Source organism: Haemorhous mexicanus, chromosome 3 (genome assembly GCF_027477595.1).
Source record: "Haemorhous mexicanus isolate bHaeMex1 chromosome 3, bHaeMex1.pri, whole genome shotgun sequence".
In the NCBI taxonomy this organism is placed as follows: domain Eukaryota; kingdom Metazoa; phylum Chordata; class Aves; order Passeriformes; family Fringillidae; genus Haemorhous; species Haemorhous mexicanus.
The window spans coordinates 103,443,665-103,458,320 of NC_082343.1; the positions used below are offsets into that span (position 1 = coordinate 103,443,665).

General features: G+C 42.6%; 1 protein-coding gene across 3 annotated transcripts in view; it reads left to right on the plus strand.

The window, feature by feature from the left end:
• The window catches only part of HPCAL1 (hippocalcin like 1), a 66,398-nt gene that overhangs the window by 21,588 nt on the left and 30,154 nt on the right, over positions 1 to 14,656 (plus strand). Inside the window, exon 3 of one of the 3 annotated variants that reach the window (XM_059842870.1) lies at positions 3,044 to 3,105. The exons of the other annotated variants lie outside the window; for them this stretch is intronic. The gene's annotated coding sequence lies outside the window, so the exon portion shown is untranslated. The remainder of the gene's footprint in view (positions 1 to 3,043; positions 3,106 to 14,656) is intronic. 3 annotated transcript variants of the gene reach the window in all.

Here is a 14,656-nt window from a genome sequence, read left to right on the forward strand (position 1 = left end):
GTCTGTACAAATCCTGTCTATGGCAAGAGCTGCAAAGATTAGTCATGAACTCAACACTTTTTTTTTTCCCTCTCCTCTAGAGTGAGTTATTACATTTTTAATTTTCCTGTGACCTCTGCCATGTTAGCCAGGCTCGGAATAAAATAAGGTGGTGCCTTGGCTTATGGTGTCAGGGACTTGGCACTTGCTGGGAGAAGCTTTGGTGTAAGTGGGGGCTTTGGTGTTAGAGGGAGCAACGTTTGGGAGTGCTCAGTGGAGTTACCTGGGCAGTCACCAAGGGAGTGCAGTGAGTTTCACCTACCTGAAGCCTTGAGGACCCTTCTAATTCAAGCAAATGAGACCTGCCATGACCAGCAGTTCTGTCCATCCACCTTGCTGGCTTTCATATCAGGCCCCACCAGTCTTAATTTAAAAAAATGGTAATTTAGAGTGGATCCTTACCTTGCTCAGCTCCTTCTCATTACCCTGCAGCAGCTTGGTACCCTGGTAATGCAAAGATAAACATGCATCCTAGGGTAGAGGTTAGCTGAGGGATGCAGTTCAGAAATATCTACAGACAGCATGTCTGTCCAGCTGCATGCCTGCAGGTTGGATAAACTGCCAACCACTGTGTTTCCAGAGGGGAAGGAAAAAAATAATCATGGCCTTTCTTGGAAAGGGAATGCAATGAGATGAGGCATGATTTTCCTCAACTGGGACAAATATGAAGGTGATCAAAATAAGTTCCTTTGCTGAGTGGAGTTACCACTAAAAGTCAACATGGTTTACAAAGATGGTGGGTACAAAAACTGCTTCACTGTCACTGTCATATTTTCTGAAAAATCTCTTTGCCAGGACTTCTTCTCCTGAGAAGCTGGGAAGCTTCAGCTTCTCCGTGTTTTGCACCTCTAGGATGTGATTTGAAGAATTGTTTACCCACATGTAAATTGTTTTTAATTAATAGCCAATCCCAGTCCAACTATGTCAGGACTCTGGTCTGTCACAGGTTTTTATTATCATTCTTTGCTAGCCTTCTGATGTCTCCTTTCTCTTTCTTTAATATAGTTTTAGTATATAATTTCCTTTTAATATAATATATATCATAAAATAATCAGCCTTCTAAGAACTTGGAGTCAATTCTCATCCCTCACCTTGTCCTAGGGACCCTCACAACACTGCAACAATTTGTGACCACACTTCACTACATTGCTTTGGTGATCTAGGAATTTCATAGCAGAGTTACAGTAGCCCAGGGAATATTTCCCTAAAGCTGCTTGGATGCAGCTCCCTTTCTGGGAACTTGGTAGAATGGAGGTTGCCACTCCTAGACTTCCCACCTCCAGGATTCACTGGGATGGGGGCTGCTCCAGGGCTGGGAATGCAGCGCTGCCTCCTGAGGGGGAGTTTCTGGGAGCCTTTCTGGCCTTCATCAGCGTTTGGAAGGAGGGGTGATGGAGAGAGAGGCTGAATGTGGGCATCCTCCTGGGCTCTGTGTCCTGGGACAGCCTGGATGGTGAGCAGCTTAATTGCTGAAAGTGGCTCATGGCACCCAAAGGCAGCAGGAGGCAGCCATGGCTGTGTTGAGTGTGGTCTGCAGTTGTGTGAGTATGAGCATACAGAGAGCCAAAGGGAGCATTTCCATCCCCATCAAGCCTTCATTTGAAATGAAGAGTGCATTTAATTTGGGGGGGGGTTACAGCCTTCTCCTTAATTACCAGGAATGTAGAATAACATTCGATAATGCTTGGCTACTGACTTAAGTAGAAAAGAAATCTGTGGTGATGGTTGGATGCTCCACGGTTCCACGTGGGCAGCACAGTGTCCAGTGAATGGGGGAGAAGATGCTGTGGGTTTGCCAGTGCAGGTCCCCAGCCAGGCTCTTGCAGAGTCCTGTTCCCTACTGACCAGGAGCTGTTGCAGCAGGTGTGGAAATCAGCTGGTCTCTGTTACACCATTTAGGGTAGAGGAACAAAGTGCCAATTTTGCCATTACAAAATAAATGGATAATTTTGACATGGGATGCACATTGCTTTGTTAATGGTTTTGTTTGGCAGGCTTCGTTTGGGACTTTTTTGAGAGGGGGGAGTTCCCCCAGCACCACCAAGGGCTGCATGTACATCTGCTGTCGTGTGCAGACATTGCCCTCCTCCTGCATGGTGTTCTGATGAAGTTCCAGCAGAGCATCAGTGGGGTTGCTGGGGTGCAAACTTTTTGTGTGAACAAAGAGTCTCAGCTAAGCCAGGCAGTTTTGTTTCCTTCTCCCTATGCACTTGTTATTTATAAATATCACCCTTGTGCCACCATAAAATCTGGTCTCTTAGCAGTCAAAATCCAGTTGTTGCTTTCCAGAGAGCTGACATGAATTCCCAGGAAAAGCAGACATGGCCATCAGTCCCTTGTCTAGATTTTGTTGTTGTCTGGAAAGAAGCATTGGGATCTGCAGTTGGACTAGATGATCACTGGCTCTTCTCCCAACTAAACTGCTTTGTTCTATTCAAGTGCAGACAGAATTGGAGAGCTGGAAGAGGACTGGGCTGTAGGTCCCAGCTGTAGCTGTGTTCCCAATTTCATGCAGGAGTGGTGGGAGAGATTTTCTTTGCTAGGTACTTACTGGCTGACTGTCTTACACCCTGAAGCCCAAGAATTCATTATCTCAATATTGAATTCATCAGTAAATTGAGTGTAGTAAATTTGTTACAGTAAAAATGAAGTAGATTAAACTACAGAACTTTTTATTCCACCCAAAAAAACGTATTTGGCCTTCATTGAGTTTCAAAGGGAATATAATTTGTCATTTTATTCAATGAAATGCCACAGGCAAAATAATTTAGGAAAAATGTTACTTTTTGTAATTTGGAGAGGAAATTTCATTTTTGGTATTTACCATCCAGAAATTGTTTTGTGGCACTTTAGTATAAAGACATATCCTTATGGGTGTATATCATGTCTCATTAGTTGTTAATTAACATTACTGCCTATTTGTCAGAATAGTTAATTATCTAGTTGTGATAATTTATATTGGAATCACTAAGGCAGCTTGTTTTTAAATCCTTTTTTTTTCTAGGTGAAAATACCTTCTCTCTGCATGAAATATTTTAATGCTGCAACAAGGAGCACAATAGATAGGTATGTTAATACAAGTGCCTGAAAATATAAAATTGAGAATGTAAAATCTGTGCTCACTGGTTTCAGAATATGCCAGGAATACCTTCCCCAAGTTTTCACATGCTTTGTAACTGTTTTGAATCTGAAGAAAAGAGCTTTTTGCTTTCATTTTAGTTGGTTATTTGTTTTAAGTTTGACAAGTAGAGTTCATAGACTCAGCTCTTCAGTCGCTGAATGAGGTAAGAGGATTGGATGGTCCCTGTTCTCCACTATAGAAATAATGGGAGGTGAATTTACCTGCAAAGTGGCAGCTGAGTGGAGGACTGATAGAAGATAGCAGGTGCAAAAGGAATTTCACACCTGACAGGTGCTAAATTATGCATTTTGTTTGGTACCTGGGAAATGACTTCTGAGTGTCCTCCTGAATCTGTGTGTTTTAAAGACCATAGCCTGGGACTCTAGAAAAAAGGTTTGGTTTTGCAGGTCATCTGGTTCTTCAGTTGTTTCCAGATGTTTAACAAGTTTGTGGTAGTGTTGCCCTCCAGCCATATTTTCTCTGCACCCTGGATAAAGAGTGACTTGGTAGGAGAGTGGGCCTTGTCATGGTTTCCACCCCTTCTGAATCCTTCCCATGATGATACAGAATATCTAAACAAATGTATAAGTTTTGGTTTGTTTCTTGTTGCATCCTTCTCCCAAGCTCTGCAGGATGCCCCAGCTGTGGATGATGATGTCCCTGCCTGGACAGCCAGGCATCCTGGGGGAACTGAGCAGCATCTGCCTCCATGACAGCGCCCACGCAGAGCACAGGGTTGTTATGCCTAAACACAAGTCAGAACTTGTAAGAAGTGGTTTAATAATGGGAATATCAGCAGACCCCTGAGTATAATGCTGCTGCTGTATGCTTTCATAAATCTAAGGTTTAGGTATGACAGTTAGGATACATGGCATTGGGAGTATGCGAAACAGCAGTCATTAAACAAAAATGAGCTTTTAAACTAATGACAGCTGCCTAAATGGCTTTGCAATGAAACAGATTCCCTGAGGCTAACCATTCTTCAAATAATACAGGTCCTATTGATTTTTAAAAAAGGCAGGAAAATATTTTGTTTTCATGCTGCAGTACTGCTTTTACATTCATCCCAAAGGTCAAGCTGTGAAGCATTGGCTAGGCTTTAAACTGGAGGTGTTAGAAAATAATGAATGGCAATATTTCCCGTAATTCATTCACTGTTATTCCCCTGAATTAAGCCATATGCAATACCAGGGATTCACACCTGTTCCAAAATGGGTTCAGAAGTATGGGGACACTTTTCTCCATCTAAATTCAGCTTAGTGTTTAACTCATTAGGTAGTTCTGCACAATATCTCTGTTATACAGAATTTTATCCAAATGTCTTTATCAAAACCTCCTCCAACTCCTGCTGGTTTAAAATTATACACAGTAAAGCAGCCTGTTGCTTTGTCTCCTTTGAGGACATCATTCCCAGCCTAAAGCCAAAGGCTTAAAGACGCATGTTTTGTCTTTTCCATCATGCCAGATGTCCTGATGGACCATGGCTACCTATGTCTGAAATGCACTGGCCAGTTTCCTTGAAGACACATTTTAAGCAGGTTGATGGTTGCAGAAGACCAACCTATTCTCAGTCAACTACTTCCACAACTTTTTAACTTTGGCTTTTTCCCTGCCCAAGTTTGTTTTCTTCCTGAAAGTGCTTTTTTGGCTTCTGTCTTCCTGTTCCCCTCATTCTTCACCTTTATCAGACCTCATGGGTTTTTTGTTCCTCCTTTTATTACCAGGGATAGAGGAGAGGACAGAATAACCCATGCTGTGAAATTTGGTTGTTTTGCAGAATTTGGTTGTTTTGCATCATATCTCTGCATACCATACACAACTTGGAGGCCACTTCTTGCTCTATAAGCCCAACTTCAGTCTGGGGCTGCCCTTGCTTGCTGAATAACTCCAGATAATTCCAATTTTTTATAAAGCAAGCAGTTCCACTTCAAATGTATGTGAAATCTCTTGAGAGCAGTCAAATTTCACTTTCTTCCCGTCATGAGATGGCAATTTAAAGCTGAATGTTGAAATGTTCTCTGATGTTCCTTGGAGCCCTGCAAGACTGAGCAGAGGTTAAGAAGGCTGGGATGGAGGGTGGGCCAGAGGTCTCCTGACAAGCCAGGGATGTTGTTTGCAGTTTTCAGAACCTGACAAATTCTCTTGCAAACCTTGCAAATTTCTCACCAGAAATCCTGGCTCTCTGCAGGCTTTGGTGCTCCTGGGAGGCCTGGATAATACACTGCTCTTTCCACCACTTTTCTTGTTTGCCTCTGTAGCCTGTCCTAACCACAAACCTGCTTTCTGTGGGCAGCTCTCCGTGGAAGAGGAGGGCTGTCTAGTTGTGGTGACTTCAGCCATATTCTCTCCTAGGGATTTGTACTCTCATCTTCCTAGGGAGTATGCTTGAGTCAGGAGAGAAGAGTGGAAGCAGAAGAGTTATATTAACTAAAACACGAACATTTGAACAGATGGCTGACCTCTGTAACACCAAGAACTGTTTAATTTTAGAAATTTGCAGGCTGTTTCAAGTTTGTCGTGCTCCTTACAGCCATCTGAGCATAGATATGCAATGATTTATTAGCTTACTGCAAAGCTTTGTTGTTTAATTTCCCTGCTATTTGAAACACTGAGCTTTAGATTGAATAAGCAAGATCCTGGATCATCAGTGGGATTGGTTCCCTTTGTGACAACTTCCTTTAAACCATTGAAGGCTGAGGGAGAAGAGATGCTCCTGGTCATGGTGGAAGGAGCTCAGCTCCTCTATTTTTCTCACTTCCCCAGCATGCTCAGGCCTAGCACAGACAGGGGCCATGGAACAGTTAATGTGGGCAGGGAGGAGACAGATGATCATCCTGCCCCAAATCACTTAAACGCCTTAGGAGTCTACCCTTGCCTGTCTGAGCGAGCCAACTAATCTTTCAGTGAGCTGCACAAGTGGGCACTGAGTTATATATGGTACAGACAGGGAGATGACACAAAATGATCAAGTTCCCCTATCCTACCTCTACCACCTGTGCATCCTTTGCTTGCTTAGTAGTAGAGGAACATCCCTGTTTGAAGGAAATTGTTTCTGGCTATGGGGGGTTCTCGTGCTCTGGAGGCTTTTAGGTCAGGGTTGCATATCTTTTGAAAACAGGTGCTATAGGCCAAATGGGTGGTGACTGGGTGCCAAAATTCTTGGAGAAATTATTTGAATAAAAAGGTATTGGACTAGATCAGTGGTTCTCAATGCTTTTTGGAAGATCACAGTGAATTACAAAGAATTGTGCTTCAGGAACTTGTTTGGCAATTTGAAGGAGCAGTATCTACTTGGTGACCACACAAAAAGTCTTTGGTGCTGTCCTGGAGACCTGCTGGGATGAATGATGCCAAGAGTCCCATCTGGGATTCAGTGAGTCAACACTGGAAGAATTACTGAAGGACTTGAAAAATGTCTTTATAAGGAGTGTACCATGTTAGTCCACCAAAAAGTGAAAGAAAAAATAAATCTGTATCAGTGCAGCATGTATTTCTTTTATAGAGATCTGGCTTATCACTATGGTTGGCTCCTCTTAATTACTGCTAATGCTTCTGAAGGCTGTGCAGTTGGAAATGGAATGTGCTGGCCCAGAGTCAGGGCACAGGAGCTTTTATCAGGGCCACTCAGAGACAGACCATCTGCAAAATGTATTTATTTTTTTCTTAGTTGTCTTCTCTAAATAAAAATGTGATGCTGTGAGAATGTCCATTCCATCCTATTCCTACACTCCACCAAAGTTGCCATTTTTTGCAAAATTTTTTTAAAGTTGTATTTTGCAAACGTCTGTTTAGTTAATTCCTCTCTTGTCATTGCTTCTTATCCATGAAGCCCAGATCTCTTTGCATCCAAGCTCAGCTGTAGCTCAGCTCAGAGTATTCTTTAAAGTGTAGCTTTATGCTCATTTGGGTTTTTTTAGCTCCCTTCCTTTGGCAATGGGGGAAGTGCAGGCACTTCACACCTGGTGCAGGCAAAGCTGGTACCTGCAGAGCCAAGGGCTGTTAGGGAAGGGGTGACACTCCCATGGTCAGGTTCCTTGCTTACCCCAGGTGTTGGAGCTTCAGCACCCCTGGCACCCCCTAGCAATAACTCAGGAGTTGAACAGGGATTAGCCTTGCAGGACTGAGTGTCTTCTGCCTGCAGAAAAACGTGTGAAGGTCCTGCTGGCTTAGGTCTGTAGCCAACAAAGGAGACTTCGTCATTACCATCAAACGCCTTAGGAGAAGACAATAAAATTGTCTTTTCAGGAGAAGACTTGGAAGAAGTAGCTCTTTTTTCTTTTTCAGAAAGTATTTTCCTTAGTCTTGGTGCCCTCTCTGCTTGGGACACTGGGTTTTGGTTTAGAAATAAAATAGCCCTTCATGATAGAGCTCTATTCAATACTGTGCTGTTCAAATCAGTGGGTAAAAAGGGATAGTCCCTCTGTGACACTGATTTTATAGCAATTTTTTTAAACTGATAAACTTAAGGCTTTCCCTGAAAAAAGCTTAAGCAAATCATAACATGTTTTCCCCATAGTTACAGTGATGTAATCCAGCTTTGGCCATCCTTGCCTGGCAGTGGGTGTTTCTGGAGGAAGGTAGAGAATAGGCACTGTAGTTAGAAAGGCAAATGCAATTGCAAGAGCAAGCAGTTGTTTATATCCTATAAAATTGGTACTCATTGCTCTCAGGTTCACCTTTCTTGCCTTAAGGTTTTCTCATTAGAAACAGTTTCTGTAAATACCATCTCTTCCTTTCCCCTTGGAGAGATCTCAAAGAGCTGGGCTGGAATTAGTGTCTGGCTAATCAATAAACTCTAATCTACATGATGGGATTTTTTTCCTTTAAGTTGGTTCTTTCTGTACTGGAGAAAACATGTCTAAAGCAAATGTAAAATGAAGAAGGGTTGGATTCAACTTGACTCACTGTTACTATATGTGCTTACAATTTTGCAATATGAATGTCTTCCAAAACAATTAGAGTTATTGCAAGGTTGACAACTAAATTATTAATCTACTACCAGACAGCCAGTGCAGTAGTGTCTTTGAAACAATTTTTGTGCCTCTTTCCTGCTGTTCTTTTCCTCCAAGTCTGATTTAAAGATAAAAGACTGACCATAAAATAAATGATGGTGTGTGGCCTGCTTCTTTTTCAGTCTTCTCATTGGCTTCAGCATTGTGCTTCTGTCTTGCATTGAAAATTGTGTAATGAAAGGATCTGAAAACTGCCCTGAGCCAGAACATCTAGTCTTGTATTTCATTTGAGGCACATGCCTAAATTATCTTGGGATTGGCTGGATTTGTTTGTGCACTCAAGTGCAAGCGCAGTCTTAATCCAGGTGAATAATGATACTTCAAAGATTTTGTTGATGGGAGGTCACAAGTGTTTTGCTTTGTGCCAGTGGCGTAGGTGCAGAGCAAGGGAAGATATTCATTGGTTATCTCTTTGTCTGGAGCAGCCCTTGTAAGGGGAATTCCTGCCTATATTCTGGTTTTCTTCTCAGGAGGTCTCTGCTTTTGGCTACGCAGTGTGGAGGGAGAACTTTTCATGCTTAGTTAAGGAGCTGAATCTGCAGCTGAATTTGGGGAGGTGACTAAACACTGTTAAATCCAATCATTTGTGAGAGAAAAGTCAAGACCACAGAAAATATTCCAGTTTGGTTCTTTATGTGTTCTACAAACTTGTACATTTTTAACATTTTTACAGCTACAAGTCTTAACACCGTGTACTATGCTGCATTGAGACAAGTGACTCAGAGGAACCCTCTCAACACCTGTTGATGCTGTGGACCTGCCTCTGTGCTAGTTCTGGTTTTAATTGTCTTCCTTTTTAAGAGATGTCCTCAAATGTGACCTGAGGTTAGGGGCTAAGCTGTTCCTCATTACTCTGAATAGCAATGATACATTTGGTTGTATGCCCCGTTGAGCCAGCTTGGAGCCAAGGAGCAGCAGTGGAGCTGGGCATAAGTCATGGAGTTACTCACAGCTTCTTAACATTTTCCTTAAGTTGTTTTGGTTAATAATACAATGTAATAATAATTCTGGACAATAATATGTTTGCTTCTCTGGCTTGTGTGATGCCAATTCTGTTGTTGTAGAAGTTTTGCATTTAGCTCTCAATAAACATCAGGCACAAAGCCACTTGCTGTGTGCATGGTTGACCACAACTTGATGAAGCTATAGCACATTTTGTCTGCACTTGGAAATATTTTCTTGTCCCTTAAAGCCAACTCTGTGCTCTGACAGTGACACTTTCATTGGAGGATGAGAAAACGTTGACACTGGCTCCTACTGTCCACCTTTACAGTCGCAGCTTTCTCAGGTGCATGAATCACCTTTTTTAATTCCATACAGTGGAAGAAACAGTCCTGAAGTGCTCATAAATTGTGATCTTTACATTTGCTCAGCATGCTGAAGTTTGGGAGTGACCTTCAGGGAGATATCTGTGCTATGTTAAGGTTATTCAGAACAAAGCTTGATTCTGGTCTTAATGCCTTTGCTACCAAATTTTAGTAGATAAAGGTGAGACAGACTGCTCAAACCCAGCAACAGATTATTATTGTTTTGTGGGGCAGCTTTGGTGACTCTTCAGAAAGGACTCAAATGACCAGTGCTTATAAATAAGCAGTCTCCCTTCCTCTCAACCTCCAAGTTTGGGAGACCTGTGCTGAAGTCAGAAGAGGGATGCAAGGGGACCATCAAGAGCATCCTTGCCTCTGGGTGCTGTGGGATGAGGCCACGAGTGGAATGATCCCATTTAACCTCATTTTGAAGATATTTTGCTACATTCTCATCATCACACTCTCATCATCCTCTTGTTTAGTTTTCTCTGTGAGGTGGTTGTGGTCAGCACGTTTCAAAATAGCAGATTTCATGAGGCTGTGTTGATTGCAAAGCCCAGTCTCCTGTAGTTACAGGGAGCAGGGAGCAGACTCCAGCCCAAACAAATTGTTCCCCTCTTGGATGTTTGCCCTGGGGATAGGCTGTTCACCTTCACCCTGACTAGAAACACTTTCAGTTTCAACTTGATCATGGGCTATTTAATAGTTTGAAGGGTTTTTTTGTTAGCACTGTGGGTTTATTTTTTTCCATCTGCTGCTCCCCATCCTGATGCAGTAAAAATAAAAGACCTTTCTGCTTTTGTTTTAAGATACATCAGCCAAATGCTGCTAGTTTCCACTTTCTGTACTTCTTTTTAAAAAAATTCAATCATTGAAGAACATTTTGATCTTTGCTCTTTATTTTTATTTGCATGACCTAATTCAGCTTGACTTTGGCAATTTCTCTTCCCCCCTGTTTCCTGACCTCTGACACAGCTGCCTTTGATGAGCAGCCCTTCTTTTCCATTCCTCACAAACACTTTGCTTAGCCCTAAAAATCCCTTTTTGGTGGTATTTTTTTTCCTCCATTTAGATCAGGACTCATTTCCTAGATATCTCCCCTACTTAGTTTGGGGTTGCTCAGTACCAACATTTTTTTTTCTCATCTTTGCCATACAGATATTCTAAGCTTCTTACAAGTGTGTTCCTGAGCACTTCTGTCCAGCCGACTTCCATGCCGAGTGCCTTAGATTCCTCAAAGCTTATGGGAAATTAAAAAGATGAATTTTTGTTTCCCAAAATCACTTCTCTATGATTTCTGTTGCCTCCAGAGTTGCTTTCATTGATGACTTTTAGCTATTTACAGTGTCTAAATTAGAGCTGCCCTTTTCTAGTTCAGCATCTGGAGGATTACAATTGTCTTCTGCTTCCAGGAATATCTGTGGTCAGCTCTTTACGTTAATAGTGGGTTCTTCAGTTGAGTATTTTGGGAAGTTGCAGTCCCACAGAAAGATAAGCCCTGCTGGCACTTCTGTCTTGCTGTGAACCTGGGAATCTGCTCTGCACTGCCATGGAGGCAGTGGTAGGGTGTAGGATAACCTGTGATGTGGCCCCTCCTTCTTCAAGTAGTGTTGACCCCATACCACTGCAGTCCTTTGGAGTTTCTTATTCTGCTGCCTGAGTTTGCTCTTGCAGTGCCCTTCCTCTTGGTATCAGTATGTTAATCCATGCTCTTGTTTCTTACTCATCATCTGTGAATTCTGGCTAATTATCTAACATCCTATCTGACTGCTGCTATTAATGTTCATATGCTCTTTGCTCTCCCAACTTTGGGTATAATGTGCTTTTTTGTCCACATTTACCAATCCCCCCGTCTGTTTATTAAAACCAGATGTGGGAATTAACTGATTTTCCTGATTATTCTGTCTCTAGAGGTGTTTTTTTCTGTAGTTTAAAACTCCTGTCTGTGCCTGCTGTCATCACAGAAGGACACATCTCATACGCAGAGAAATGTCCTTTTTTTCCATGAATGCCTTCTGCTGGTGGAACACCCTAAAACTTCCTTTCCAGTGTCAGCTCTTGAACCATATGGTTGTAATAGCTTTTCTTTCCTTTTGTAGCATCTAAAGGTCCTCAGGGATGATGCTCAGAGTCTAAGGCTGGTCTCCCCAGACTCTCTATAGCCTAGAGGGAGGCAGACACCACCAGAGAGCATCTAAAATAGACTTCTGCTCCAAATTGCCTTCCTGGTCTACAGGCAGAAAGACTATCCTCTTCTGGGCTAAATTTAGCCCTGAGCCTGGTTCATGCCTGTGGTTGAGTTCTCCATCTGCACACTGAGACCAAGAGCCCTTCTCTTACTGGAAGGCCAGAGATAAACCTCTAGGGGGAAAAGGAACTAGAGTACTCTTAGTAAGAAGAATCAAGTGAAGTGGTATAAATAAACAGAGCTGAGGACAGTACAGTGGAGCAGCCAGGGGTCACAGAATGGAAAAGGAGACGGGGAACTGGAATATGATGGATAAGTCAGGCCTCCAACATGTGAGCTGTGGCCTTGCAACCAGAAGCAGCTGAAAGAATTTCCTGGTGCAAAGACATCTTGCATCATCTCTCCAAGCAGGAAAAATGAGTCCAGATTGCTGTGTCTAAAGAATTTTTGTTTTATTTCCCATTAGGAGGGTAGACACAAAATCAGATTTCCACTCCAAGTTGTCTTATATTTTTAGCCTGTGATTGGATTGCAAATGCACACTGGATATTTACATTTCTGGAAGCAGACTCTGGTGCTGTTGTCTTATCCAGGATCCAAGTTAATTTGCTGAGCTTCCAGATGGGAGCCATTTGTTTCTCTATTACACATTTGCAGGAATGCTTGATTTAATCTAGATTTTCTAGCTCAGTAATTTGCCTATTTTAGCATTCAAGCATTTTCCCTACCTCCCCCTCGGCTTTTTTTTTTTCCCTTATCCTTGAGATGAATTATCCACTGTGCAGAATAAAGAAAATGGGGTTTGCAAAAGGAGCCACCTGTCCATCATCCATCCAGTGTGGAAGCTCTTGGGGAGCTGATTGTCCTTCCATCTCCTACAGAAGGTTTCCTAAGAGGTGCCTAAGTGCAAGGCGTAGCTGGTGCAGCCTCTTAGCCCTGTTTCACTTGGTTTGTTGAGGCTTATTACATTTTGCTATCGTCTTTGTTTTAAACTATTTAATGATCACCTTATTCTGGTCTAGTCCTTGTGCTGAATATAGATGTTGCTACACTACATTGGCTCTTTTTATGTTGTGGGTAGATAAGGATATTTGCAGGAGGAGGTTCATAATTTTCCTTAGCAACATTCAGCCTCCAGTGCATTGAGTGGCTTGTGATTGTATTATAGCCATTTCTTTAATGAAATTTTGAACTACATGACTCTCCTGCAATCACTTCTGCCTGGGGTTCTTAGATAGCCATGCAAGCACTATGTGTATCGTTGCTGTGGCATACAGGGCATACTGAAGGAGCAGATGAGGTGCAGACAGGTAATGTTAGCTCATGAGCCAGCCCTTTTCTTCCCTGATGCATTTTCCATAACAGCTAAAACTGTGGTAGGAAAAAATGATGCACCATGTTCTAGCTACTTTAGTTTCAGAATGAGTGTATTGAACCAGCTTGAGGTCAACTTTATTATTTCTTCTTGTGTTACAAATTCCCAGTGCTCCAAATAGCCAAATGTCATTCCAGAAAAACACAGAAGTGCTGCACAGAGAGTTTGCATCCCTAAGCCCTGGAGACACAGCATGCCCAGGGTGACAGGCACGATTGAGAGCTTGTCTTGAGCAGGTTGGGTCCACCCTGTGTAGTACTGAGCACGTGGATGGATGTGTACATTTGTTCTCTGTGGTTTCTGTGTTGCTTTGGTGATGGAGCCCCTGAAGGAAGCTGGGGCTGCCAGGGAATATGCAATAGGCAGCTGTCCTAAATCATTCCTTGCTGAGGTAAGTTGCCTGTGAGGCAATGATGATGGGAATGATGAGAGGCACCAGAAAACATCTTTTTATTCTTCATCTGTACAACATAAAGTCTTGCTGCCTCCTGGTCTGGGACTCAGGCCCCAGGATGCTGGGGTGATGTTTTCAGCCAGGTGCCCAACCCTTGCAGCTACAGTGCAAAGTGGGACAGCTCTCTGTGCAGTCAGGTGCTTATAGCCAGGCCCTTGGTACCTTGACCTTTTGGGCATGAAAGGGTCAGCATTGGCTTTCTCCACAGCACATGAGCACACAGGTTTTGGAGTGCTCTATCAGGTGATGGAAGAGATGAGGCAGGGGAGGTGAAGCAATACTGTGGCTGTACCCTGGAAGGTGGCACAGGCTCAGCAGCATGGCTCATCCTCAGGACCAAGGGCAGGGCCTACATCTGGTACATGCTCAAAGGGTCAGGGCAAAACTTGGACACGATTCCCAGCACCACTGGCAAGCTGTTAAGCACCATGAAGGCAAAGGTGAGGTAGTGGAAATTTTATAGCAAAAGATTATTTTGTTAACAGTTCTTGGGTCAGCCTGCCAGGTTAACCGACAGTAACTCAAACAGGGTGGGATTTCTTTAGAAGGAATAAAGTAGTATAAGAGATGTTTAAATTCTTGTCTTACATATTTGAAGACAATAATGAGCCACTAGTGGGAGAACTGGTTTAATTTACTTTCAGGAAGTGAAATGACATTATGTATTTGAACAGGAAAATAATTTTTTACATTATTTGATATAAATCTTATATATTTTATTAGAACATTGTTTCTTATCTCTCTCTACCACTGTAAAAAAGGATGAATATAAAGAAGAAAAAAATTGCACTTGTAGTAAGTTGTGATGTGTAACTGGGAGATAAGCTTGCTGCATGGAAAAGGCCATCCTGGAAGTTTTTTCCTGCTTATGCTGTGCATGCAAACTCATTACAACCCTCTAGGAGTTTCTCAGAGTCTTTTCCTGCCTCAGTGTGATCAGAACACTGAAAACACAGGATAATCCCCTATGCTCCCCCCAGTCACAGTGGCATGCATGTGTTGTGAAAATGGCTCAGCAAGGCTGCCCTGCAGCAGCCCAAGCTGGTTCAGGCTACCTAGGAAATCCTATTAAGTCACAAGTGTCAATACAGTATGCACAACTTTGGTGCAGAGGGGACTATTTATAGCTTCAGTAAGAGTATTGTGTGCACAGGGCTTTT